Source organism: Aethalodelphis obliquidens, unplaced genomic scaffold (assembly GCF_003676395.1).
Source record: "Aethalodelphis obliquidens isolate GAN/ISIS:26980383/991018 unplaced genomic scaffold, ASM367639v1 scaffold2, whole genome shotgun sequence".
NCBI lineage: Eukaryota > Metazoa > Chordata > Mammalia > Artiodactyla > Delphinidae > Aethalodelphis > Aethalodelphis obliquidens.
In genome coordinates this window covers 36,021,666-36,049,281 of record NW_020837946.1, presented here as the reverse complement: position 1 = coordinate 36,049,281, position 27,616 = coordinate 36,021,666, and the positions used below count along the sequence as shown (strand labels likewise).

General features: G+C 36.1%; 1 non-coding gene across 1 annotated transcript; it reads left to right on the top strand.

Annotated features, from left to right (window-relative positions):
• The first annotated feature begins 10,622 nt into the window (after positions 1-10,622).
• On the top strand, positions 10,623-10,729 carry LOC113605440 (U6 spliceosomal RNA). Its single transcript, XR_003427217.1, has one exon. It is a non-coding gene; the product is annotated as a U6 spliceosomal RNA (small nuclear RNA).
• Positions 10,730-27,616: the final 16,887 nt, after the last annotated feature.

Sequence of the window (27,616 nt, the reverse complement as noted above, 5' to 3'; positions counted from 1 at the left end):
AGAGACAAAGAAATGTTTCAAATCAATAATTTAAGTTTCTATCTGAATAAGAAAAAAAAATCAAAATAAATCCAAAGAAAGTAGAAAAATAAATAATAAATGTAAGAACAGAAATCAATAAAATTGAAATCAGGAAAATAATAAAGAAATTTAATAAAGCAAATCCCAGTTCTTCAAAAGAACTCAATAAAACTGATAATTCTCTAGCAAGATTGACAAAGATAAAGAGAGATAAAACACAAATCTCCAATATCAAATTAAATAGGGGATTATCACAAGAGATCCTGTAGCACAAAGGAATAACAAGGCAATACTACAACTTTATTGTCATAAATTTAACAACTTAGAAGAAATAGACGAAATCCTCAAAAACTACAAACTATCATATCTCAGTCAAGATGAAATAAGTAACCTGAGGAAGTCCATAACTGTTAAATAAATTAAATTCATAATTTAAAAGCTCACACACACACACACAGAAATGGTATCTTCAAGCCCAGATGGTTTCACTGGAGATTTTTACCGAATATTCAAAGAAGAATTAACTCCAATTTTACACAATCTCTTCCATAAAATCAGGAAAAAGAAGAAACACTTCCAAACTCATTTTACAAGGCCAGTATTATCCTGATACAAAAACCAGATGAATAAAACAAAAATGACAGAGCAGTATCGCTCAAATTTAAATGCAAAAATCCTCAACAGAAAATTAGCAAACTGAATCAAGCAATGTATAAAAAGAATTATACACCAGAACCAAGTGGAGTTTACACCAGTTATTAAAAACTGGTTCAATATTTGAAAATCAATAAATGCAAGACATCATATCAACTACTAGAGGAAAAAAAATCACATGATCGAATCAATTGATGCAGATAAAGCATTTGACAAAATTTAACACCCATTAATGATAAGAATCCTAAGAATAAAGTCAGTACCCTAAGAATAAAGGAGCACCTCCTATACAGCCAATATTTTATAATATATAAATCTATTAAATACCGAATCATTATGTTGTACACCTGAAACTAATATAATATACTAAGTCAACTGCACTTCAATTAAAAGTGGGGGAGCGGGGCAATTCTTAAACCTCATAAAAAGCATTTACAAGAAAACCTATAGCTCACATCATATTTAAGGGTGAAAAACAATGTTCTTTCTCTAATATTGGGAACAAGAAAAAATATTCGTTCTCACCTTTATTATTCAGCAAATTGCTGAAAGTTCTTGCCATTGCAATAAAATGTCCTGTATCAAACGGAAAAGAAAAAACTATCTATATTTGCAGATACCATGATTGTCTACACAGGGAGGAAGGCAGGAAGGAAGGAAGGAAGGAAGGAAGGAAAGAAAGGAGGGAGGGAAGGAGGGAGGGAGGAAGCAAGGAAGGAAGGAGAAAGAAAACCTCAAAAATGTCCTGGAATTATTAACTGAGTTCAGAAAGTTCACAGAAACCAAAGTCAAAAATGCAATACCATTTACAAATGCTCCAAAGAAAATTTTAAAATTAGGTATAAATCTAACAAAACATATATAGAATCTGTATAACAAAAGTTATAAAAGGCTAATGAAAGAAATAAAGGAAGACTTAGAAACATCATGTTCACAGATTAGAAGACTCAACATAATAAAAATATCAATTCTCCCTAAATTGATATATAGGTTTAATGAAATCATTATCTAAATCTCAGCAAGGTTTTTATAAACATAGACAAGCTTATTCTAAAATATTTATGGAAACTGAAAGGCTCTAGAATAGCCAGAACAATTTTGAAAAGAAGAATAAAGATGGAGGAATTCCTTTTCCTAATGTCAAGACTTACAATCTAGCTATAGTAATCAAGACAGATTGGTAATGGTGGAGTGATAAATACATACATCAATGGAACAGAATGAAAAACTCATAAATAGATCCATGTAAATATGCCCAATTAATTTTTGGCAAAGGTGCAAAATCAGTACAATGAAGGAGGGACAGCCTTTTCAATAAATAGTGCTGGATCAATTGGACATACATAGGCAAATATATGAACCTCAACCTAAACCTCACACTTTGTACAAAAATTAACTCAGTGTAAAACATTAAACTACAAAAGATCTTTAAAAAAAGAGAAAACATTCAGGGCCTAGAACTAATAAGCAGAGTTCCCCAACTTGACACTAAAAGCACGATCCAAAAGAAGAAAAGTTGATGAATCAGACTTCATTCAAATTAAAAACCTTTTGCTCTGTGAAAAACTCAGTTAAGAGGAGGAAAAATAAATTACAAACTGGGAGAAAATATTTTCGAATCACATATCCAATAAAGAACGAGTATCTAAAATATATAAAGAACTCTCAAAATTCAAAACTAAGCAATCCACTTAGAAAGTGTATAAAAGACATGCAAGACATTTTCTGAAAAGGATATACAGATGATGTGCAAATAAGCACATGAAACGATCGCAGCATTATCAGTTATTAGGAAAATGCAAATTAAAACTACAGTGAGGGCTTCCCTGGTGGCGCAGTGGTTGAGAGTCCGCCTGCCGATGCAGGGGACATGGGTTCGTGCCCCGGTCCGGGAAGATCCCAAATGCTGCGGAGTGGCTGGGCCCGTGAGTCATGGCCGCTAAGCCTGCGTGTCCACAGCCTGTGCTCCACAACGGGAGAGGCCACAATAGTGAGAGCCCCGCGTACCGCAAAAAAAAAAAAAAAAAAAACTACACTGAGATGTCACTTTATACCTATCAGAATGGCTAAAATGAAAAATCGTAATAAAACCATATACTGGCTAGGGTCTGGAGAAACCAGATCACGCATACATTGCTGGTGGGAATGTATAATGATACAGTTACTCTGGAAAAGAGTTTTGCAGTTCTTTCTGAAATTAACAATGGAACTTACCGTATCACCCAGCAATTACAATCTTGGGCTCATGTCCCAGAGAATAAAAACTCATTTTCATTCAGAAACTTCTACGCAAATGTTTATAGCAGCTTTAATAATAGCTGAAAACTGGAAACTATCCAAATAGCCTTCAATGATGAATGGTTAAACAAATGGTGGTATATCCATACCATGGATTACCAATCAACAATAAAAAGGAATAAACTATTGACAAATGCAACAACTTGGATGCATCTCAAGGAAATTATGTGGAGTAAAAGAAGCCAATGTCATAAATATGCATACTGTATGATTCCGTTTATATAACTCATGAAATAACACAAATGTAGACATGGAGAACTTAATAGTAGTTAATGTGGATTAAGGAAAAGGGAGGAGAGGGTGAGTCAAGCTCATCCTCTTGATGAGGGTAGCATGAGTGTTGGTTCAGTTAAGTATTGTGATTGTGGTTATACAAAGCTACATGTGATAAAATTGTCGGAGCTATTCAAACATAGATACATACACGTATGCACACATGAGTACATGTATAACTGGTAAAATCTGAATAACCTCAATGGATTGAACAAATGTTAATTTCCTGTTTGATACTGTACTCCAGTTATACAAAATATTAACATTGGGGGAGGCTGGGTGAAGGGGGCCCTGGATTTCCCTATACATTTCTTTGCACATTCCTATGAATATATAATTATTTTAAAGTAAAAAGTTTTACAGAAAAGTAAATGAAACACGTCAATTGAGTCTAAGATGCTTGCAAGGTTGAGGCCAAATACAGATCCTCTAGAATATTATTTTACAAAAGGATAATATTTTTAAAGTCATCATATATCACTTTCTGATTAATAATGAAATAAACAAACTTGGTCACATGCTTGTCTAAATCCATAATCATCAATTTCATTTGTCTTTAATCATTTCTCCCTTTAATAAGTTGTGAATTTTTTTAAAAAATCATTATAGTTTATTTGCCTATGTTATAAACCCCTTCATTTTTCAGCTTTTTCTATAATCTGGGCCATAGGAATACCTTAATTTAGATTAAATGGTTTCAGAAAAACTAGGAAGGTTAGGAAGTCATTTGGAGGTGACGTGAAAGAGTCACACTTTCTTCCTTTTGAAAGCATTTTTACAGCGAATTCCATGGATAGTTTCAAATCAATTCACTTCGAAATGATAAAAGATTGTGTCTTTTAAGCTTTAAAGGGCAATTGAAAAAGATTTGGTCATTTTTTTGTATACCTCTTGTTTTAACAAAAAATACTTAACTTAAAAAAGAATGACCTTTTGAGACTGTTTTTACGATTCTTGAAAAATGATATATTTTAGGATATTAGCAAAGTGAAATTTCTGGAATGGAAAGTGTTGTTTTCTATAGTTACTGTCAACAAATTACCACAAGCTTAGTGGCTTAAAAAAACAGAAATTTATTTTCTCATATTCTAGAGGACAGAGCCCTAAACCATTATCACTGAACCAAAATCAAGGGGTCACAGGGCTGTGTTTCCTCCAGCAGCTCTAAGGAAGAATCCATTCTAGTTTCTGGTGGGTGCCGGCATTCCTTGACTTGTTGCTACATCATTCCAACTTCTGCCTCCATGATCACATTGCTTAATCCTCCTCTGTGCAGATGAAATCTCTCTTGGCTTCTCTCATATAAATACACTTGGGAATGAATTTATAACCCACCCACATAATCCAGGATAATCTCTGCATGTTGAGATCTTTAATTAAATCCCATCTGCAAAGATCTTTTTTCCTTATAAAGTAATATTTACAGGTTCCAGGTATTAGGACATGCTCTCTTTTGAGTGGACATTATTCAGCATACTATAGGGAGTCATTAGTGTGCCATGGTTGTGATTTTTCTCAATTTCTGCTTCATGTAAACATTCGATAAATAGCTAAATGTATTTATATATTGTTTTTAACTGTTAGTGCATTTTAGAGTATTTTAATAGACTTTTTCTATTAAAAAATCTCATAGGTCTTTTTCAATTGAGAGACACTTTAACAAAAAGATATGGATGTATCCAGTGTTGTTTATAAATTAAAACACACACAACAGCTAAGTGCAAATGAGTTCTACTACTAAAGATTCCAAATTCATTTTTCTATCAAAATCCATGTGCATATGAGAAATAAAAAAGCAGAGAAAACTCAATTTCGTTTCTTTTATGGTTGAGTAATATTCCATTGTATATATGTGTCACATCTTCTTTATCCATTCATCCGTCGATGGACACTTAGGTTGCTTCCATGTCCTGGCTATTGTAAATAGTGTTGCAATGAACACTGTGGTACATGTCACTTTTTGAATTATGGTTTTCTCAGGGTATATACCCAGTAGTGGGATTGCTGGGTCATATGGTAGTTCTATGTTTAGTTTTTGAAGGAACATCCATAATGTTCTCCATAGTGGCTGTATCAGTTCACATTCACACCAACAGTGCAAGAGGGTTCCCTTTTCTCCACACCCTCTCCAGCATTTACTGTTTGTAGATTTTTTGATGATGATCATTCTGACTGGTGTGAGGTGATACCTCATTGTAGTTTTTATTTGCATTTCTCTAATGATTAGTGATGTTGAGCATCATTTCACGTGTTGGTTGGCAATCTGTATATCTTCTGTGGAGAAATGTCTATTTACGTCTTCCATCCATTTTTGGACTGGGTTGTTTGTTTTTTGGATATTGAGCTGCATGAGCTGCTTGTATATGTGGCACATATATACAATGGAATATTACTCAGCCATTAAAAGAAACAAAATTGAGTTATTTGTAGTGAGGTGGATGGACCTAGAGTCTGTCATACAGAGTGAAGTAAGTCAGAAAGAGAAAAACAAATACTGTATGCTAACACATATATATGGAATCTTAAAAAAAAAAATGGTTCTGATGAACCAAGGGGCAGGACAGGAATAAAGATGCAGACATGGAGAATGGACTTGAGGACATGGGGTGGGGGGAGGGTAAGCTGGGATGAAGTGAGAGAGTAGCACTGACATATATATACTACCAAATGTAAAATAGATAGCTAGTGGGAAGCAGCTGCATAGCACAGGGAGATTAGCTCGGTGCTTGTGACCACATAGAGGCGTGGGATAGGGAGGGTGGGAGGGAGATGCAAGAGGGAGGGGATATGGGGATATACGTATACATATAGCTGATTCACTTTGTTATGCAGCAGAAACTGACACAACATTGTAAAGCAATTATACACCAATAAAGATGTAAAAAACAAAAAAGCAAAGAAAAGATAGCTAATAGTCTTAGAAAATATTCAGTCTCACTACTGATTAAAGAAATGCACATGAATTCTGTTTGATCCCACTTTTTCTCTTTAATACTAAATAAGACAATAAATATCCAACCAGTTTTTAAAACCTTAGTATGTTGTCATATTAGCTTTAAATATTTTTTGAAAGATATACCACAGCTGCAATGGAAACACATTGAATATCACCTCATTGATTCCATTCCCCTCTCCTCCTGTCCCAGAAGTAACAACTGTCTTGAATTTGGTACATTATCATAGCTACACGTTTTTTCATACCCTTACTACATATATGTGTGCTTTCCATATATTTACTTCTTGTATGTATTTATTAAGCAATCAGTATTGTTTTCATGTTTTAAAGTTTTAAATTTTTTTCACTCAAATTTATGGTTTGCTATTTTTCCACGTTAAAACACGTAGATTCAATTCATGCATTTAAACTGCTAAATTAAGTTTCCTTGTGTGGCTATATCCATGTTTACTTATCTATTTTCCTTTTGATGGAAATGTTTCCAATGTTTTATTATACAAAATGCTTCAATGGAGATAACATTTTTCATGTCTCAAAATGACAAGAGATTTTAAATTAAAATACCCATGATGAAGAGAATTACTGGTAGGAATGCAATTTGATACAGTCTTTCTGGAAAACAATTTGGCAACATGTGCCAAGACCTGAAAAAAATATGCATACTCATTAACCCTATAACATTACTTCTAAAAATATACCATATCAGTGGTTCTCAAACTGTGGTCCCCAGATCAGCAGTATCAGCACAAGCACATTCTCAGGGCCCTACCTCAAACCTACCTGACCAGAAGCTTTGAGGATGGGAATAAGCAATCCATGGTTTACCAAGCCCAACAGGTGATTCTAACTCATGCCAAAGCTTAGGAAACAACTGCTCTAGATAACAGATTAGAAAGTCTCAAGGATATTCACTGCAGAATCACTTTTAAGAGAAAAGGTGGGACTCACCCTCAATGTCTTCATAAATCTTCAAAAAAAATGTTGATATAAATAATGAAACAAATATGAAAAATTAAATTATGTGGGAAAATAGCTTTGCTACTACGCTATAAGAAAATGGCATGATCTAAAGTCATGTATAGGTGATATCACACAGTATTCATCTTTTTCTGTCTGACTTATTTCATATGTAGAATCTAAAAAATATAACAAACTAGTGAATAAAACAAAAAAAAGAAGCAGACTAACAGATACAGAGAACACACTAGTGGTTACCAGTGGGGAGAGGGAAGGGGGAAGGGGCAATATAGGAGTAGGGGAGTTAAAAAAAAAAAAAGGGGTTATTATGAGATTATAAGAAATTGGGACTTCCCTGGTGGCACAGTGGTTAAGAATGCGCCTGCCAATTCAAGGGACACGGGTTCGATCCCTGGTCCAGGGAGATCCCACATGCCATGGAACAAATAAGCCCATGAGCCACAACTACTGAGCCTGTGCTCTAGAGCCCTCAAGCCACAACTACTGAGCCACATGCCTAGAGCCCATGCTCCACAACAAGAGAAGCCACTGCAATGAGAAGCCTGCACACCCCAACGAAGAGTAACCCCACTCGCCGCAACTAGAGAAAGCCTGCATGCAGCAACGAAGACAAAACGCAGCCAAAAAGAAAATCATCTGTGTGAAACTTTTGAAAATTGCAAAGCACTATATAATTTAAAGAATCCTTTTTATTCAATAAAAAAGTTTTAAAAAATTAGAGAAAAAATAAAGTTGTACATAGAGCAAAATCATAACTTTTTTATGGTATACATCCAAAGGTAGTAAATAAGAATTTTCACATATATGTACACCTACATATAGTCTGAATTAATGTATTTACATTTAGTTAATATATCACTCATTTATGCTATCATTTGTGACCTCACTAGTTGTATTTATTAACTATTAAAAATGATAAATAAAGCTTCTGTTTTTATGAACATAAATAATAGCTACTGAGGTTTTTTAACTCCAAATACCATGATGCTTCGATGTGCAAATAGGTTTCCAACAAGGTAAACTGAGTTTTTAAAAGATGTCATCTTATGCAATAATTTACTTTGGATTGACAGTTAAAAGTAATATCTAGATGATGTCTATAACATATTCACACATATTCTAAAAGTCTATTAATAGAAATATAAGGAATATTAAAACTGGCTGGTGTGATATCCAGTGAAATATAGACTTAAATTCTATGCCATTAGAACTTGCAAATTTATAGGAATGTGCTTTAAATTTGTTGGCAGTTGAATTTCTATGTAAAGTTCTCAGTATTCTCTATGGCTATCAAATGGATCATAATAACCTCAACATTCATTTATATAATTCAAATTATATTATATATAACCTCATTTTTTTTAAATAACTAATATAATTTTGCTCACATCTGATGTATATACCATGATCAAAATTTAATTCCAATTTTCCTGAACTAGAGAATAGGTTTTGTGTGAGGTCTGTAGCAAATTTAATTTTAACTCGTAATTCTCAATATGTTCCTATTACTTTCAAGAATAATAGGGAGTATGCCTGCAGGTAGTTTAGTACCTTTACATTCCTATGGATCACAATGAAATACCATGTAGCCCAGTATGCTTATTTCAAAGGTTGTGGGCTGCTAACAATATATTTTATTAAAATTCCTATTAATTTTTGCTGTCAATCTGAATATAATATTACTTTATCACTTTTCTATAGAATAAAACAGTGAAGAAAATATTACTTTATTTCTAACTACTTATTTGGTCAAAAATAGAAAAAGAAATTTAGAAGAAGTCAACTATGTCATAGCCAAATAATAGCCAATTTTTGAATATTTTAATAATGAAATGGCACAATTTATACATCTATCCATGTAGTGATTTGTTCAAAAGATACTTAGCATTGAGCCAAGGAATTGTGCTAAGCATTAGGGATAGAGCAGCTAGCAACAATTAAATCCCTGCCCTCAAGAAGCATTCATTCTAGTGGGAGTAATAGACAACAAACACATAACAATTCAAGTACTCATACTGTGATAAAGAAAAAGAGAAGTTTTATGTAAGAAATGGATCTGAATTAAACATGAAAAGTGGATAAAAGCATTCCAAGTATAAAGCAAAGCCTATGCAAATGACCTAACGTGAGCAATTGCTGGTGAGAAGTGCTCCGAGGAGAGCGAGTAGATTAGAGTGGCCAGAGAATTGGGAACAAAAAAGAACAAGGTACCCGATGAGGCTGGGGTAAAGGCAGGGACAGATCACCAGGCTTCTGTGAATCATGATGGGATATTGAGCTTGTCCTGGTACTAAGAAGCCATGATGTGTCAAAGGCTAACCGTGACTACGCCGGAGACATGTTCATGAGGGCACAAAGATGTTACAGTGGGCCAGGCAAGAGATGGTGGGAACTTTGGATGGAGGTGATTTCATTTCACATGGAGAGACACACATGTCTTCACAATCTGTCTGGGAATCTGTGTTGGAAACAGAACCTGGTTACAAACTGGACGGGGGGTAGAAGTGGGCTGTGGATGGAAAGGTGCAAAGTTGACCCTTCGTTGACTTATCTGGAAGGAGTGGAGTTGTCGTTTACTAAGGTGGAGGCACTGGGAGAGGGGTAGATTTTCTGTCTGTGGCATGGGCCATCTTAAGTTTGAGATGCTTGTAAGACATACAAGTGAAGATATCCAAAACATATAAATTAATATGGTGCTCAAAGGGAAGGTCTGGGCTAAAAAAAAAACCCTCAATTTATCCTTTTAATCTTACTTTTCACATTCAACTAAATGTAATGCATGATCATTGGGGGGAAAATAGTATTAAAATGTAACACAGAGTTCTTTTTCTATATATACACACAGATGTGTGGATAATTATTATTTATAAGAAATTGAATTATATTTTTTAATCTGATTTTTAACTTAATTTTTTAAAGAATATTTTCTTCAGAGAAATATAGATTCCTTCTGAGATATGTAACTTTACTGAGCACATGTTGCTTTCTATAGTTAATCAGAAAATTATTAAACCAATTCTTATTTTTATAAATGTAGATGGTTAGTAATATTTTGCTACAATAAGCAGTACTACAAGGAACACTCTTTTATGTCTTTGTTTAGTGAAATTTATAGTTCACAAGAAATACGACATAATATGTGTGCTTAATGTATATAGACAGGATTAAATTAATATATCACTTATAGTCAAAAAGTAGAAAATATGAATTAATTTCTTTTGCAAACAACTATAAAGAGAGTTCTGGATTTTGTCTGCAATGTTAAATGTTTTAAAGCTGCAAGTAGGAAGACAGATATCAGTTTCAATATTAGGAATGAAAACTTAGTATATAGGAGTATGTAGCTTCTAAGGAATAAAAAAAAAAAAATTCTATTACATTAGATTTCCTAGCTTTCTTCTCTTTTAGTCCACACTAAAGGCCCTGTCAAGATGTCAGAGTGGTACTTGCTTCGGCAGCACATATACAAAAACTGGAACAATACAAAGAAGATTAGCATGGCCCCTGAGCAAGGAGGACACACAAATCCGTGGAGCCTTCCATATTTTTAGGTTGTAAAGAGAGCAGATCCTAAGAGTTCTCATCACAAGGAGAAGTGTTTTTTTTTATTTCCTTTTTATTGTATCTATATGAAATAATGGATGTTAACTAAACTTATTGTGGCAATCATTTCACAATACATGTAAATCAAACTATCATGCTATATACCTTAAACTTATACAGTTTATTGTCAAGTATTTCTCAGTAAAACTAGAAAAAAAATTTCAGGGTTTCTGAAGGTTAATGAGCATGTTTTGGTCTGGAGACCTAGCTCACTTTTGTCTCCATGCACATAGCTGTCTGTATCTCTGGTCTCAGTTTACTTGGTGACACCATTGTTTGTAATAGATAGGAGCACTTTTTTCTTAAAATCAAAACAGAGTCATATTTCCAACTTTACATTTCTGCAAACATCACTCCAGTTCTGTGCCCCCAGGAAATACAGAGGTACCTGATGAAAACCATTCCTTCGGAGGAGGATACACCCCCACTCTTTGATGCTTTTTCCAAGATACTTTACTAACAACAACAACAAAACTTTACTAACAACAACAACAAAAAGACACGTGGGTTCACTAGCTGCTGAGCTTGGGGTGGGGGAGGGGTGCTTGCTGCTCTTAGTAACAGATATCACCTAGACATTTTAACTCCCTTTGACACCCCCAGTCCCATCTGCAAACTGGAAACTGAAGAAAGAGGTGTCTCAAAAACATGAAATCCTGTTTTGCCTGGTGGGATACCTTTATTCCTGAGTAATTTCTCCAAATAACACCCTTGAGTCTCTGAAAACGTAAAAATTGCCTGTAGAGTCAAGGCAAATGAGGGCTAAATCCATTCATTATTTCCCTGTAGGCTCTCATTCACCGCTAGCTATAGGAAGCTTCACAATCACAGGATTGATGAAAAGTGTATAAACATATTATCTAGATACTCAGGTAGTCACAGGGAGAGGTTTTTGTTCCTGATTTTAATGTAAGCAAAGCTGAGCAGTGGAAATGTTCAGGTGAAAACAGATTTTTTCTTTCTGAAAGATAATATTTCTCATTCTGAATGATTTTATTCTTTTCCTTTGAATTCCATGGCAAATTCTGAAATCTGTTCATATTTGACCTACTCTTGTAACCTTGCTTATATCTTAATTACCCAGCAAGGAGTAAGCATAATTGATAAACAATCCATGGTCCTAATCTTTGCTTTGCTATGGATTGTCTTTGAATCTCTCAGGATAGTCTAGATCGTGTTTTGGTAGCAAAGTACACTAAACTCTCAGGGGCTAAATACTACTTAATAGTGCTCACCACTCGGGGACCCTGGCAGATAGATCAGCCATCATCTCAAACATTGCCAATCAACATGCTTAAGGGAAAGGGTGTGCTGAAGGGTCTCACAAGGTCAACTCAATGATCTGCAACAGAAGTGGCATGCTCTAGTCTTTTCTATTCGCAACTCACTGGCTAGAGCTAAACATATGGTCCCATCAAAAAGATACCAAGACATACAATCCTAACATGTTTCTGAAAGCAAAGAGCCAGAAATAGTTGAGAAATAGCAATAAGGACCATCCCAATCCTGTAAAAGAAGAACTATTTTTTTCTTTCAAAAATGTTATAGGGAAAATTGAAAAAAGCTAACTGGATAGCAAAGTATAGAAAAACACATTTTTCATTGTTATGAGTCTGCTTATAAAAAGTAATGTTCCACCAGCTGTATGCACAATTTCTTTGTAAATAACAACATGGGAGCTATTAGTCTCTTATCTCCAAATGTACATGCTTTGGGACTTCTGTCATTTATACCTCACCTTTCTCCAAAAAGCTTTTGAAGTAGCTTACAAAGATATATAAAGCAAAATGGAATAAGGAAGAGTAAGTCAGGAAAAAGAGAAAAGAAGGAGGAGTTAAAAGACAAAGTTAAAAATGAAATTAGAATTTAATATTTGACAGGAGATCTAGTATGGTTTTCTGGAAGTCAGTGACAAATTTGGCTCTGAACATTCCGGGAACCATGCAAAAATAGAAATATAATCAATGGTATGATACATAGTATCTACAAGTTAAAAGTAAAATATGTCATGAGAAGAAGCACAGTAATATTTGGCCCATGAGTCCTCATGAACAGGGAATATATAACATAGTACAGAAAGTAACAGAAAGCATGTCTACAATAAACTTAACACTATAAAGCTGCATCTTATTATATTTTTACTATAGCCTCACAGGCCCACATCACAAGTATTTTTATTATTATTTTCAGGTTTACTGATAATCATTGTAATGATTTGGCCCTGTCTGTCAATATCCCACATCTTTAAGGTCATCCAGGATATGAATGAAGCAAAGAAATAAGGTTTCCCTCCCAAATGTAACATTCATATAAACCACAGCTCACAAACAGGCATAAAGACTGCTGAATATGGCCTTCAACTGTTTACTTCACACATTACTGTTTTTAAACTTGAATTTGAATGTCTTTAGGTACAGAATTTACTCTCCAGTTTGGCCATAATTTCTCACCACTTCCTACAATGATCCAATTTATGTCCTTCATGTAGCCCCTGTAGGAATTAGAGTTTGAGACCCCTGGTACAAAATACATTAACTCAGTAAAATAAAATGTTCCATAAATTCAGAGTCTATTCCCTCTATACCAGCTGCTTTGAGGAAATATAAAATAAACAATAACTGTACTGATGTTTCTCAAACAGCTAAGTCTATTGGGGAAGATAATGGCAAAACATCTGAGAACATATAGTACTAAAATGACTAACTATTTTATATATTTTGTAGCTCTTTATATTTCAGCAAACTATTTCACATTCATCACTGCAGTGGCTTCTTTCAAGAATCCCACTAAATAATCAAAATAGGATAACAGTTCCCATTTTTCAGATAAAAACACTGAGATCCAAAAAGTTAAGTTGGATTAACCTCACATCACAAGGCTAATCACAGATATAGCATAAGCTCCATGGAGGGCTCTTTCAGTTTTACATCCTGCACAGACCTACATTTCGCAGGCATTTCATAAACATCCTCTAAATTAACAAGGAAAAGAAACTCTAGGTCAACACACATATTGATTCATAAACATGAATAGTAGAAGAAAGCTTGTAGATAAGAATGATCACAATCCACAAATCACACTATACCATACCTAATACATATATATGTAAATTTAAAATATATATATATATATAAAACCACATGCTATTTATGACCTCAAGACACTTGTGATATGTAGGAAAGATGCAAAATGCAAGGTACATAAAAATTTATATGTAAATATAATAATCCCAAATATTCATGAAGGGAATTAGTGATTAGCCTTACTGCTTTAAAAAAAAAATCAATGGATTTACTCAGAGGAAAGTATCCTAGAGGTTGTGGACTTCCAAAACAAGCAAAGCTATGGTATTTACAGTATTTACAGTATTTATTGCAATATTATCTAAAATAGCAAAATATTGGAAACTACCTTAATATCCATTGATAGAAGCAAGTTGAATAAACTATGGTACATCGTCACAATGGAATATTATATGGCTCAATAGAGGAATAATAAAGAGGGCCATATGCTAATATTGGTGATTTTTCTGCTGTATTGCAAAGTGAAAAAGGTCAAGACATAGAAATAATGAATATACATAAATATATGTACACACATACACACATATATATTAAACATATATATAAAACATGTGTATGTGTGTATATATATTAATAATATATGCATGTATACCCACACACATATATATGGGTAGGGATAGATAAAAAGATATGCATACATATATATTTAATTATATTTGCAAAGAAAATAAACACTGGCAGCATAAACCAAAAATTAATAAAAACTGTAACCTTCAGAGTGTAAGGTGTGGCAGGGATTTTTATAAAAAGTGTGACTTTTATATATACTTTGTTACAGAGTCTTGACTTTGGACTCATACAAATGATTTATATATCAAAAAACATAAATTAAAAATTAAAAAGCAATCTCCAAATATCAGAAACAATTTGAAATGAACAAACCTACTTTTACCAAATTTATGACATAAGCACAAAGAGAAAAAGATTCATTTCAGATGATCTTAGCATAAAGTACAAATCTGACCACACATCTTTTGTAGTTTATATTCTAAGAGCAAATAGAGTGGCACAGTATGTTGTCAATGCACTCACAGAAAATCCAGCTTGTTTTAGGAAAGTGATTTCATCTTGGCAACAATGGAACAGGTGGGGAAGGAAGTCGCTGAGCTCAGCAAATACAGATACTTGGTAGCATTATGTTTCCCAAAGAAAAAGCTTAAGATAATGAAAACTTCATGAATACGTAAATTTAGGCATTTCTCTCAACAAGGCTTTGTGAGGATCACTGTATGTATCCATCAACGAGGACTAATACTCATTTATTTGATCCATTTGGAATATCACTTATAATGAGACTATTTTATGAATAGATTAAGGAGGTAAAGAAACTGGATTTAAGGCACATTTTCATAAGCCTAGGACTGACTGAAAAATTATTTGCTAGATATTAACCCATTTCTCTTTACTGAACAGGAGGAAATGGAAAGCAAAAAGGAAACTAGATCAGACTTAAGATAAACAACATTTTAGAAAACAAGAATTAAACACTGGAATAGGGAGATTATGGAACTTCTTTTCAAAACAATACACTATTAATTTACCTTAATTTGAAGCCACAGTGAAATCCCTTAAGATATGTTGGAACATAAAATTTAAGATAAAATTTAACCTCTGGGGGAGATGTTAACATTTACAAAATACAGACTAATGTTGAGTTTAGAGCCAAAATCACTTTGTGATTCTCAAGTTACTCTACTTAAATTTTGTGCCATCTTTATTTGATTAAAAAAAAACTGGTCTTACAATTAACAATATATTACCACTTAATTGTGAATATGATTAAATACGCTACTGTAAAATTATAGAATTTAAAGAAGATGGCGGAAGAGTAGGACTCGGAGATCTCCTTCCTCACACAGATACATCAGAAATACATCTACACGTGGAACAACTCTTACAGGACACCTACTGAACACTGGCAGAAGACCTCAGACCTCCCAAAAGGCAAGAAACTCCCCATGTAACTGGGTAGGGCAAAAGAAAAAACAGAGACAAAAGAATAGGGACGGGACCTGCACCAGTGGGAGGGAGCTGTTAAGGAGGAAAGGTTTCCACACACTAGGAAGACCCCTCACGGGCGGAGACTGCGGGTGGAGGAGGGGGGAAGCTTCGGAGCCACGGAGGAGAGCGCAGCAACAGGGGTGCGGAGGGCAAAGTGGAGAGATTCCCGCACAGAGGATCGGTGCTGACCAGCACTCACCAGCCCAAGAGACTTTTGTCTGCTCACCCGCCGGGGTGGGCTGGGCTGGAAGCTGAGGCTCCGGCTTCTGTCGGATCCCAGGGAGAGGACTGGGGTTGACGGCGTGAACACAGCCTGCAGGGGGTTAGTGCACCACGGCTAGCCGGGAGGGAGTCCGGGAAAAAGTCTGGACCTGCTGAAGAGGCAAGAGACTTTTTCTTCCCTCTGTCTCCTGGTGCGCGAGGAGAGGGGATTAACAGCGCTTCTTAAAGGAGCTCCAGAGTCGGGCACGAGCCAGCAGCTATCAGCGAAGACCCCAGAGATGGGTGTGAGACACTAAGGCTGCTACTGCAGCCACCAAGAAGCCTGTGTACGACCACAGGTCATTATCCACACCTCCCCTCCCAGGAGCCTGTGCAGCCCACCACCGCCAGGGTCCCGGGATCCAGGGACAACTTCCCCGGGAGAACGCACGGCGTGCCTCAGGCTGGTGCAACATCCTGCCAGCCTCTGCCGCCGCAGGCTCACCCCACATCCGTACACCTCCTTCCCCCCGGTCTGAGTGAGCCAGAGCCCCTGAATCAGCTGCTCTTTAACCCCGTCCTGTCTGAGTGAAGACCAAACACCCTCCGGCGACCTACACCTAGAGGCGAGGCCAAATCCAAAGCTGAGCCCCGGGAGCTGTGCGAAAAAAGAAGAGAAAGGGAAATCTCTGCCAGCAGCCACAGAAGCAGCGGATTAAATCTCCACAATCAACTTGATGTACCCTGCATCGGTGGAATACATGAATAGACAACGAATCATCCCAAATTGAGGAGGTGGACTTTGAGAGCAAGATTTATTATTTTTTCCCCTTTTCCTCTTTTTGTGAGTGTGTATGTGTATGCTTCTGTGTGAGATTTTGTCTGTATACCTTTGCTTTCACCGTTTGTCCTACGGTTCTGCCCGTCCGTTTTTTTTCTTTGTTTTTTTTACTTTTCAAAACAATTTTATTATTAATAATTATTTTTTATTTTAATAACTTTATTTCATCTTACTTTATTTTAACCTCTTTCTTTCTTTCTTTCTACTTTTTCTCCCTTTTATTCTGAGCCGTGTGGATGAAAGGCTCTTGGTGCTACAGCCAGGAGTCAGTGCTGTGCCTCTGAGGTGGGAGAGCCAACTTCAGGACACTGGTCAACAAGAGACCTCCCAGCTCCACATAATATCAAACAGCAAAAATCTCCCGGAGATCTCCATCTCAACACCAGCACCCAGCTTCACAGTGCTGGACACCCTATGCCAAACAACTAGCAAGACAGGAACACAACTCCACCCATTAGCAGAGAGGCTGCCTAAAATCATAATAAGGCCACAGACATCCCCAAACACGACACCAGATGTGGGCCTGCCCACCAGAAAGACAAGATCCAGCCTCATCCACCAGAACACAGGCACTAGTCCCCTCCACCAGGAAGCCTACACAACCCACTGAACCAACCTTAGCCACTGGGGACAGACACCAAAAACAAAGGGAACTACGAAACTGCAGCCTGCAGAAAATGAGACCCCAAACACAGTAAGTTAAGCAAAATGAGAAGACAGAAAAACACACAGCAGATGAAGGAGCAAGATAAAAACCCACCAGACCAAACAAATGAAGAGGAAATAGGCAGTCTACCTGAAAAAGAATTCAGAATAATGATAGTAAAGATGATCCAAAATCTTGGAAATAGAATAGACAAAATGCAAGAAACATTTAACAAGGACCTAGAAGAAATAAAGAGGAAACAAAAACGATGACTAACACAATAAATGAAATTAAAAATACTCTAGAAGGGATCAATAGCAGAATAATTGAGGCAGAAGAACGGATAAGTGACCTGGAAGATAAAATAGTGGAAATAACTACTGCAGACCAGAATAAAGAAAAAAGAATGAAAAGAACTGAGGACAGTTTCAGAGACCTCGGGCCAACATTAAACGCACCAACATTCGAATTATAGGGGTCCCAGAAGAAGAAGAGAAAAAGAAAGGGACTGAGAAAGTATTTGAAGAGATTATAGTTGAAAACTTCCTTAATATGGGAAACGAAATAGTTAATCAAGTCCAGGGAGCACAGAGAATCCCATACAGGATAAATCCAAGGAGAAACATGCCAACACACATATTAATCAAACTACCAAAAATTAAATACAAAGAAAACATATTAAATCAGCAAGGGAAAAACAACAAATAACACACAACGGAATCCCCATAAGGTTAACAGCTGATCTTTCAGCAGAAACTCTGCAAGCCAGAAGGGAGTGGCAGGACATATTTAAAGTGTTGAAGGAGAAAAACCTACAACCAAGATTACTCTACCCAGCAAGGATCTCATTCAGATTTGATGGAGAAATTAAAACTTTTACAGACAAGCAAAAGCTGAGAGAGCTCAGCAATACCAAACCAGCTTTACAACAAATGCTAAAGGAACTTCTCTAGGCAAGAAACACAGAGAAGGAAAAGACAGACAATAACAAACCTAAAACAATTAATAAAATGGGAATAGGAATATACATATCGATAATTACCTTAAATGTAAATGGATTAAATGCTCCCACCAAAAGACACAGACTGGCTGAATGGATACACAAACAAGACCCATATATATATTGTCTACAAGAGACCCACTTCAGACCTAGAGACACATATAGACTGAAAGTGAGGGGATGGAAAAAGATATTCAATGCAAATGGAAACCAAAAGAAAGCTGGAGTAGCAATTCTCATATCAGACAAAATTGACTTTAAAATAAAGACTATTAGAAGAGACAAAGAAGGACACTACATAATGATCAAGGGATCGATCCAAGAAGAAGATATAACAATTGTAAATATTTATGCACCCAACATAGGAGCACCTCAATACATAAGGCAAATACTAACAGCCATAAAAGGGGAAATCGACAGTAACACATTCATAGTACGGGACTTTAACACCCCACTTTCACGAATGGACAGATCATCCAACATGAAAATAAATAAGGAAACACAAGCTTTAAAGGATACATTAAACAAGATGGACTTAACTGATATTTATAGGACATTCAATCCAAAAACAACAGAATACACATTCTTCTCAAGTGCTCATGGAACATTCTCCAGGACAGATCATATCTTGGATCACAAATCAAGCCTTGGTAAATTTAAGAAAATTGAAATTTTATCAAGTATCTTTTCCGACCACAACGCTATGAGACTACATATCAATTACAGGAAAAGATCTGTAAAAACTACAAACACATGGAGGCTAAACAATACACTACTTAATAACCAAGTGATCACTGAAGAAATCAAAGAGGAAATCAAAAAATACCTAGAAACAAATGACAATGGAGACACGGCGACCCAAAACCTATGGGATGCAGCAAAAGCAGTTCTAAGAGGGAAGTTTATAACAACACAATCCTACCTTAAGAAACAGGAAACGTCTCGAATAAACAACCTAAACTTGCACCTAAGGCATTAGAGAAAGAAGAACAAAAAACCTCCAATGTTAGCAGAGGAAAGAAATCATAAATATCAGATCAGAAATAAAGGAAAAAGAAATGAAGGAAACGACAGCAAATATCAATAAAACTAAAAGCTGGTTCATTGAGAAGATAAACAAAATTGATAAACCATTAGCCAGACTTATCAAGAAAAAAAGGAAGAACACTCAAATCAATAGAATTAGAAATGAAAAAGGAGAAGTAACAACTGACACTGGAGTAATACAGATCATGAGAGATTACTACAAGCAACTCTATACGAATAAAATGGACAACCTGTAAGAAATGGACAAATTCGTAGAAACGCACAACCTGACAAGACTGAATCAAGAAGAAATAGAAAATATGAACAGACCAATCACAAGCACTGAAATTGAAACTGTGGTTTAAAATCTTCAAACAAACAAAAGCCCAGGACCAGAGGGATCTCAGGCGAATTCTATCAAAAATTTAGAGAAGAGCTAACATCTATCCTTCTCAAACTCTTCCAAAATATAGCGGAGGGAGGAACACTCCCAAACTCATTCTACAAGGCCACCATCACCCTGATACCAAAACCAGACAAGGATGTCACAAAGAAAGGAAACTACAGGCCAATATCACTGATAAATATATATGCAAAAATCCTCAACAAAATACTAGCAAACAGAATCCAACAGCACATTAAAAGCATCATACACCACGATCAAGTGGGGTTTATTCCAGGAATGCAAGGATTCTTCAATATACACAAATCAATCAACGTGATACACCATATTAACAAATTGAAGGAGAAAAACCTATGATCATCTCAATAGATGCAGAGAAAGCTTTCGACATAATTCAACACCCATTTATGATAAAAACCCTGCAGAAAGTAGGCATAGAGGGAACTTTCCTCAACATAATAAAGGCCATATATGACAAATCCACAGCCAACATCATCCTCAATGGTCAAAAACTGAAACCATTTCCACTAAGATCAGGACCAAGACAAGGCTTCCCACTCTCACCACTCTTATTCAACATAGTTTTGGAAGTTTTAGCCACAGCAATCAGAGAAGAAAAGGATATAAAAGGAATCCAAATCGGAAAAGAAGAATTAAAGCTGTCACTATTTGCAGATGACATGATACCATACATAGAGAATTCTAAAGATGCTACCAGAAAACTACTAGAGCTAATCAATGAATTTGGTAAAGTAGCAGGATACAAAATTAATGCACAGAAATCTCTGGCATTGTTACACACTAATGATGAAAAATCTGAAATTGAAATTAAGAAAACACTCCCATTTACCATTGCAACAAAAAGAATAAAATAGGAATAAACCTACCTAAGGAGACAAAAGACCTGTATGCAGAAAATTATAAGACACTGATGAAAGAAATTAAAGATGATAAAAATAGATGGAGAGGGCTTCCCTGGTGGCGTAGTAGTTGAGAGTCCGCCTGCCGATGCAGGGGACACGGGTTCGTGCCCCGATCCGGGAAGATCCCACATGCTGCAGAGCGGCTAGGCCCGTGAGCCATGGCCGCTGAGCCTGCATGTCCGGAGCCTGTGCTCCACAACAGGAGAGGCCACAACAGTGAGAGGCCCGCATACCGCAAAAAAAAAAAAAAATAGATGGAGAGATATACCATGTTCTTAGATTGGAAGAATCAACATGGTGAAAATTACTCTACTACCCAAAGCAATCTACAGATTCAATGCAATCCCTATCAAACTACCAATGGCATTTTTCACAGAACTAGAACAAAAAATTTCACAATTTGTATGGAAACACAAAAGATCCCGAACAGCCAAAGCAATCTTGAGAATGAAAAATGGAGCTGGAGGAATCCAGCTCCCTGACTTTAGACTATACTACAAAGCTACAGTAATCAAGCCAGTATGGTACTGGAACAAAAACAGAAATATAGATCAATGGAACAGGATAGAAAGCCCAGAGATAAACCCATGCACATATGGTTACCTAATCTCTGATAAAGGAGGTAGGAATGTACAGTGGAGAAAGGACAGCCTCTTCAATAAGTGGTGCTGGGAAAACTGGACTGCTACATGTAAAAGTATGAGGATAGAACACTCCCTAACGCCATACACAAAAATAAGAACAAAATGTCTTAAAGACCTAAATGTAAGGCCAGACACCATCAAGCTGTTCGAGGAAAACATAGGCAGAACACTCTATGACATAAATCACAGCAAGATCCTTTTTGACCCACCTCCTAGAGAAATGGAAATAAAAACAAAAATAAACAAATGGGACCTAATGAAGCTTCAAAGCTTTTGCACAGCAAAGGAAACCATAAACAAGACCAAAAGACAATCCTCAGAATGGGAGAAAATATTTTCTAATGAAGCAACTGACAAAGGATTAATCTCAAAAATTTACAAGCAGCTCATGCAGCTCAATAACGAAAAAACAAACAACCCAATCAAAAAATGGGCAGAAGACCTAAATAGACATTTCTCCCAAGAAGATATACAGATTGCCAACAAACACATGAAAGAATGCTCAACATCATTAATCATTAGAGAAATGCCAATCAAAATTACAATGAGGGCTTCCCTGGTGGCGCAGCGGTTGAGAGTCCGCCTACCAATGCAGGGGACGTGCGTTCGTGCTCTGATCCGGGAGGATCCCACATACCTCGGAGTGGCTGGGCCCGTGAGCCATGGCTGCTGAGCCTGAGTGTCCGGAGCCTGTGCTCCGCAAAGGGAGAGGCCACAGCAGTGAGAGGCCCACGTACTGCAAAAAAAAAAAAAATTACAATGAGGTATCATATCACACCAGTCAGAATGGCCATCATCAAAAAATCTAGAAACAATAAATGCTGGAGAGGGGGGTGGAGAAAAGGGAACACTCTTTCACTGCTGGTGGGAATGTGAATTGTTACAGCCACTATGGAGAACAGTTTGAAGTTCCTTAAAAAACTACAAATAGAACTACCATATGACCCAGCAATCCCACTACTGGGCATATATAACCCTGGGAAAACCATATTTCAAAAACTCATGTACCAAAATGTTCATTGAAACTCTATTTACAATAGGCAAGAGATGGAAGCAACCTAAGTGTCCATCATCGGATGAATGGATAAAGAAGATGTGGCACATATATACAATGGAATATTACTCAGCCATAAAAAGAAATGAAATTGAGTTATTTGTAGTGAGGTAGATGGATCTAGAGTCTGTCATACAGAGTGAAGTAAGTCAGAAAGAGAAAGACAAATAGTGTATGCTAACACATCTATATGGAATCTAAGGGGGAAAAAAATGTCATGAAGAACCTAGGGGTAAGACGGGAATAAAGATACAGACCTAGTAGAGCATGGACTTGAGGATATGGGGAGGGGGAAGGGTAAGCTGTGACAAAGTGAGAGAGTGGCATGGAGATATATACATTACCAAACATAAAATAGATAGCTGGTGGGAAGCATTCGTATAGCACAGGGAGATCAGCTCGGTGCTTTGTGACCACCTAGAGGGGTGGAATAGGGAGAGTGGGAGGGAGGGAGACGCAGAGGGAAGAGATATGGGAACATATGTATATGTATAACTGATTCACTTTGTTATAAAGCAGAAAATAACACACCATTGTAAAGCAATTATACTCCAATAAAGATGTAAAAGAAAGAAAGAAAGAAAGAATATGAAAGCATGTTTGGTTCTTTTAATAATATTTTTAAATGAACACTACTGACTACTTAAACCTGAATATATTTTTATTGGAAGTTTAAAATTTGCCTAAATACATTATTTCACTTGTTTGTGTTCGGGGGCAAGAGAAGTATACACAATAAATGGATACTTTATTGTAAAATGAGATAGTCTAGAACATCTCTTTTCATTCTACTCTAGTGGTTTGTGTGTGTGTGTATATCAGAGCATTCAAAAGCAAGCAAACAGGGAGCACCCATATATTCAGCTACTTAACAAAAGTAATATAGATGAGATTAAAAGAAAGTGCTTCATTTACTGAGATAACCAGGAATACATGGTCAATATATTGATGTAAGAGGTAAGGCAAAGGAAAAAGAGTCATGTCAAGAAACTGAATGAATCCTAGAGAAGAAATATTGCCATGAGTTCAATTTTTATTTTAATACGGCCTCATTAGTGTAGACATGCTATTAAATAGCCAAAAGCAATAGGAATTTTCACACATACTTATTTATATTGAATTTCCCAAGTCTATCTTTATCCCTACTCCCTCTAAAGAGAGATATTCTTTTCTTATCTTGTCCTTTGAAAAGCCCTTAAAAAATATAAATTCTTTGATTATGTTTTTTAGAAATCACAGGAATACTAATAGGCAAACATCAGAAAGTTGCATTTCAATTCAGATAAACCTCAAGATACACGGTTTCTACGGCTGCTGTCTAGCCTAAAAAATCAAATTGAGGATCATATTTAAACAACTGTGTTTATGCCATTTTCTGTACATTAAAATTTTCTTCTTATAACAGGATCAAAAAGTAGCATTGTCAGTACACACTGATTTGTTGACTAAGTTTTCCTTAGAAAACGTGGAGTTATAGAAACTAGTGTTAAATGAAGACCTGTAGGATTTTGTTCGTATTTTAGATAAATGTCTAATCTAAATGCCAGTTAATCTGACCTTCTTCAATAGTCCTTCATCGAATTAATCTTAATTTTTTGCCTCTTTTACCTGTGTAGTCTCTATCCAAGGACTCTACATGATAACCAAATGGCTACAGATATGCTTTCCTGAATGAAATAGTCTTCCTGCCAGTGTACCTAAATGCCTACTGTGAAATAATTATGAAACTAATCTTTTTTTAATGTAATGTTCAAGTCATAAAGAGAGTTTAATAGCTATAACATAGGTAAGTCAAAAAAAAGGTTTTATAAAATTTACTTGATAAAGTATCATAAAGTTACACAAGGAAAGACACAAAATGAAATAAATTCCCCTAATGTACCGCAAATATCAACCACCACACACTACCTACAAGCCATATGTTTTTTCCATCTGTTCTGTTATCGTCAACTAAATTTATAGTATTTGGGCTATCAGAAAGATTGTCAAACACAAGCTAGGCATGATTTTAAAACCTAGGTGTTACTGTTAGTTGTTTTATTCTTTTTTTTTTTTTCTATTTTTTTGAAGAAGTAGCTACCCCCTTCTATGCCCATCACACCACTGATAATATTTCTTAGGTTCAGATTAAGATTCCTCCAATATTTTTGAGGAATGTTAGTCCTCAGGAATTTAGATTAGCCTTGTAGCCACTAATGACCTACTGCTTTCAATGTCTCGAATGATAGCTCCTGGGCAAAGAAGCTGGAATTTCTGGAGATAACTATGATTCTTCCAAGTGCTCGATTTGTGGCCTTTATTTGGTAGACTATGATGTGAGGTAGGCAGAATTCTAAGATGACTCCCCCATGACCCAAACCTTTGTATAAGCCCCTCTCTTTGAGTGGTAAAGGGACCTACTGATTTCTTCTATCTAACAGAACGTGGCAAAAGTGGTGAAATAGTAATTCCCTTAGTGAGGCTACATTACATGGCAAAGGTGATGGGTAGTCACTTCTGTGATTACATTACATTATATAAAACTCCAGTTCAGCAGACTGAAGTGAGAGATTCTTCTGCTGGTTTTGAAGAACTAAGTTGCTATATTGTGAGCAGGCCTGTGATGACGCAGTGGCAAGGGACTTCAGGTGCCTCTGGGGGTGGAAAGCAAGTGAGCAAGACAATAGGGATTTCAGTCCTACAACTGCAAGAAACTGAATGCTGCTAACACTACATGAAATTAGAAGAGAATGCCAAGCTTCCGAAAGGATCACAGTCTGGCTGATACCTTGTTTGCAGGGTCTCACACCTGTGCAGAAGATCCAGTTAAGATATGCCTGGACTCCTGACTCATGGAAACTGAGAAAGAATAAATATATATTATTTTATACAGCTAAATTTGTAGTAATTTTTACATAGCAATAGAAAATGAATATGTTTAATCAAGGAAAGATTAAGTAATTTTGCTATGAAAGTCATTTCAAATCAATCAAAATTCTATTTTTTAAAGTTGTAAACATAAATATTAAAATGGATCCATAGATGCTGGGTGTGATGTCTGTGAAATAGTTTGTGACATATGTGCATCTTAAGAGCAGGACCATGAATAGGTAACAAATACCATAAAACATATGGTATTCTGGCCAAGAATTCCATGAGAAAATGGCACATACTCTTCCATGAAACTGCAACCTAAGATCACTACTTTAAAGACAGACCATTTATGAAGAGCCAGGGATTCCAAAGCTAGTCCTAATGAAAATTCAGTGAATAGGAAAAAGTACAAATTCTCAAATTATGACAAAGAGATCAAAAATACTTAAAATCTGTAGTAGATTATAGTTTAGCAAACATTCACTCTCTACCCACGATTAGGCAAATTATTTTCCCTACTCCATTGATACTAGCTTTAGCTATATGACTTGCTTTGGCCAAGGGAATATGGGTAGAAGTGACAGTACTCCAGCCCTTAGGAGGCATGCATTCTCTTAGCTCCCTTTCAGCAACTACCTTGAGAAAAACTTGCCCCAGGTATAAACGGCTTCTGGGTTCCCAAATTAGATACATGGAGCAGAGCTATCCCAGCTGTCTCATAGACCCAAGCCTAAAGCAGAGCCACCCCGGCTGACCCATGAGTATGAGAATAAATACTTACTGTTGGATGCCACTAATATCCTGTGATTGTTACATTACTATTGCTTTGGATTTATAAACCATTTGATCCAAGTTTTTTTTAGCAATCCTGTTAAGTTAGTTACTTGACCCAAACACCCCAAAATATCATACACTACAAGAGCAAAGACTAAAAATCAGATACATCTTATAATGGGCTCTAAGGAAAACAGAGGGTGACTATCATATCACTCAAAGGAGTTCAGTTTGTAACTCTCCTTCATTCATTAATAACTTAAGTCAAGAAATTCACGATAATAAAAAGTATATACCATTCCTAAATTTTCATGTCATGAAAATTCTTATAGAAAACATTTTTAAAAATAATCTCTACGGACTTCCCTGCTGGTCCAGTGTGTAAGAATCCGTACTCCCAATGCAGGGGGCCCAGGTTCAATCCCTGGTTGGGGAACTAGATCCCACATGCATGCCACAACTAAGAGTCTGCATGCTGCAACTAAGAAGCCCGCATGCCACAATGAAGATCCCATGTGCCACAACTAAGACCTAGGGCAGACAAAATAAATAAATATTTTTTTAAAATATAATAATCTCCAAATCTCAATTATAAGTATATAAAACATGAACAAAAAAAATTTACTCACTTTGTATTTCAAAGGAAAACTACTACTTAACTGGACTACATGAAGTTGTTGAAATTATGTCATATGTACAAAGTGAAATACATTTAAGGTAAAAATGCTCTAGGGTAGATATATTTTTAACGTGCCCTGAATTCAGATTCATGCATAAATTCTTTTCTCAGAACACATACACACATAACATTCAAAGTACTCTTAATTGGGAAAATGAGTAAAACCACTAATTCAAAGTGTGCTACTAAAACTAGGGTGGCTTTCATATTCAGGTGCAAAAAATGCACCTTGAAATACTCTTAGGACCAATATCATACATACATATGCAGTCAAACGCATAAAAGCTATTAATTACATCATGACAACATATAATACTGAGTAACAGATTGTTTTACATTAGAGACAAATGGCAACTTCAGGTCCTGAATTAAATTATCCCTTTTCTTTTTAAATAAATTTATTTATTTTATTTTTGGCTGCATTGGGTCTTTGTTGCCACATGCGGGCCTTCTCTAGTTTTGGTGAGCAGGGCTACTCTTCATTGTGGTATGCAACCTTCTCATTGCAGTGGTTTCTCTTGTTGTGCAGCAGGGGCTCTAGGCACGTTGGCTTCAGTAGTTGTGGCACACGGGCTCAGCAGTTGTGGCTTGTGAGCTCTAGAGCACAGGCTCCGTAGTTGTGGTGCATGGGCTTAGTTGCTCTGTGGCATGTGGGATATTTCTGGAGCAGGGCTCAAACCCATGTCCCCTGCATTGGCAGGCAGA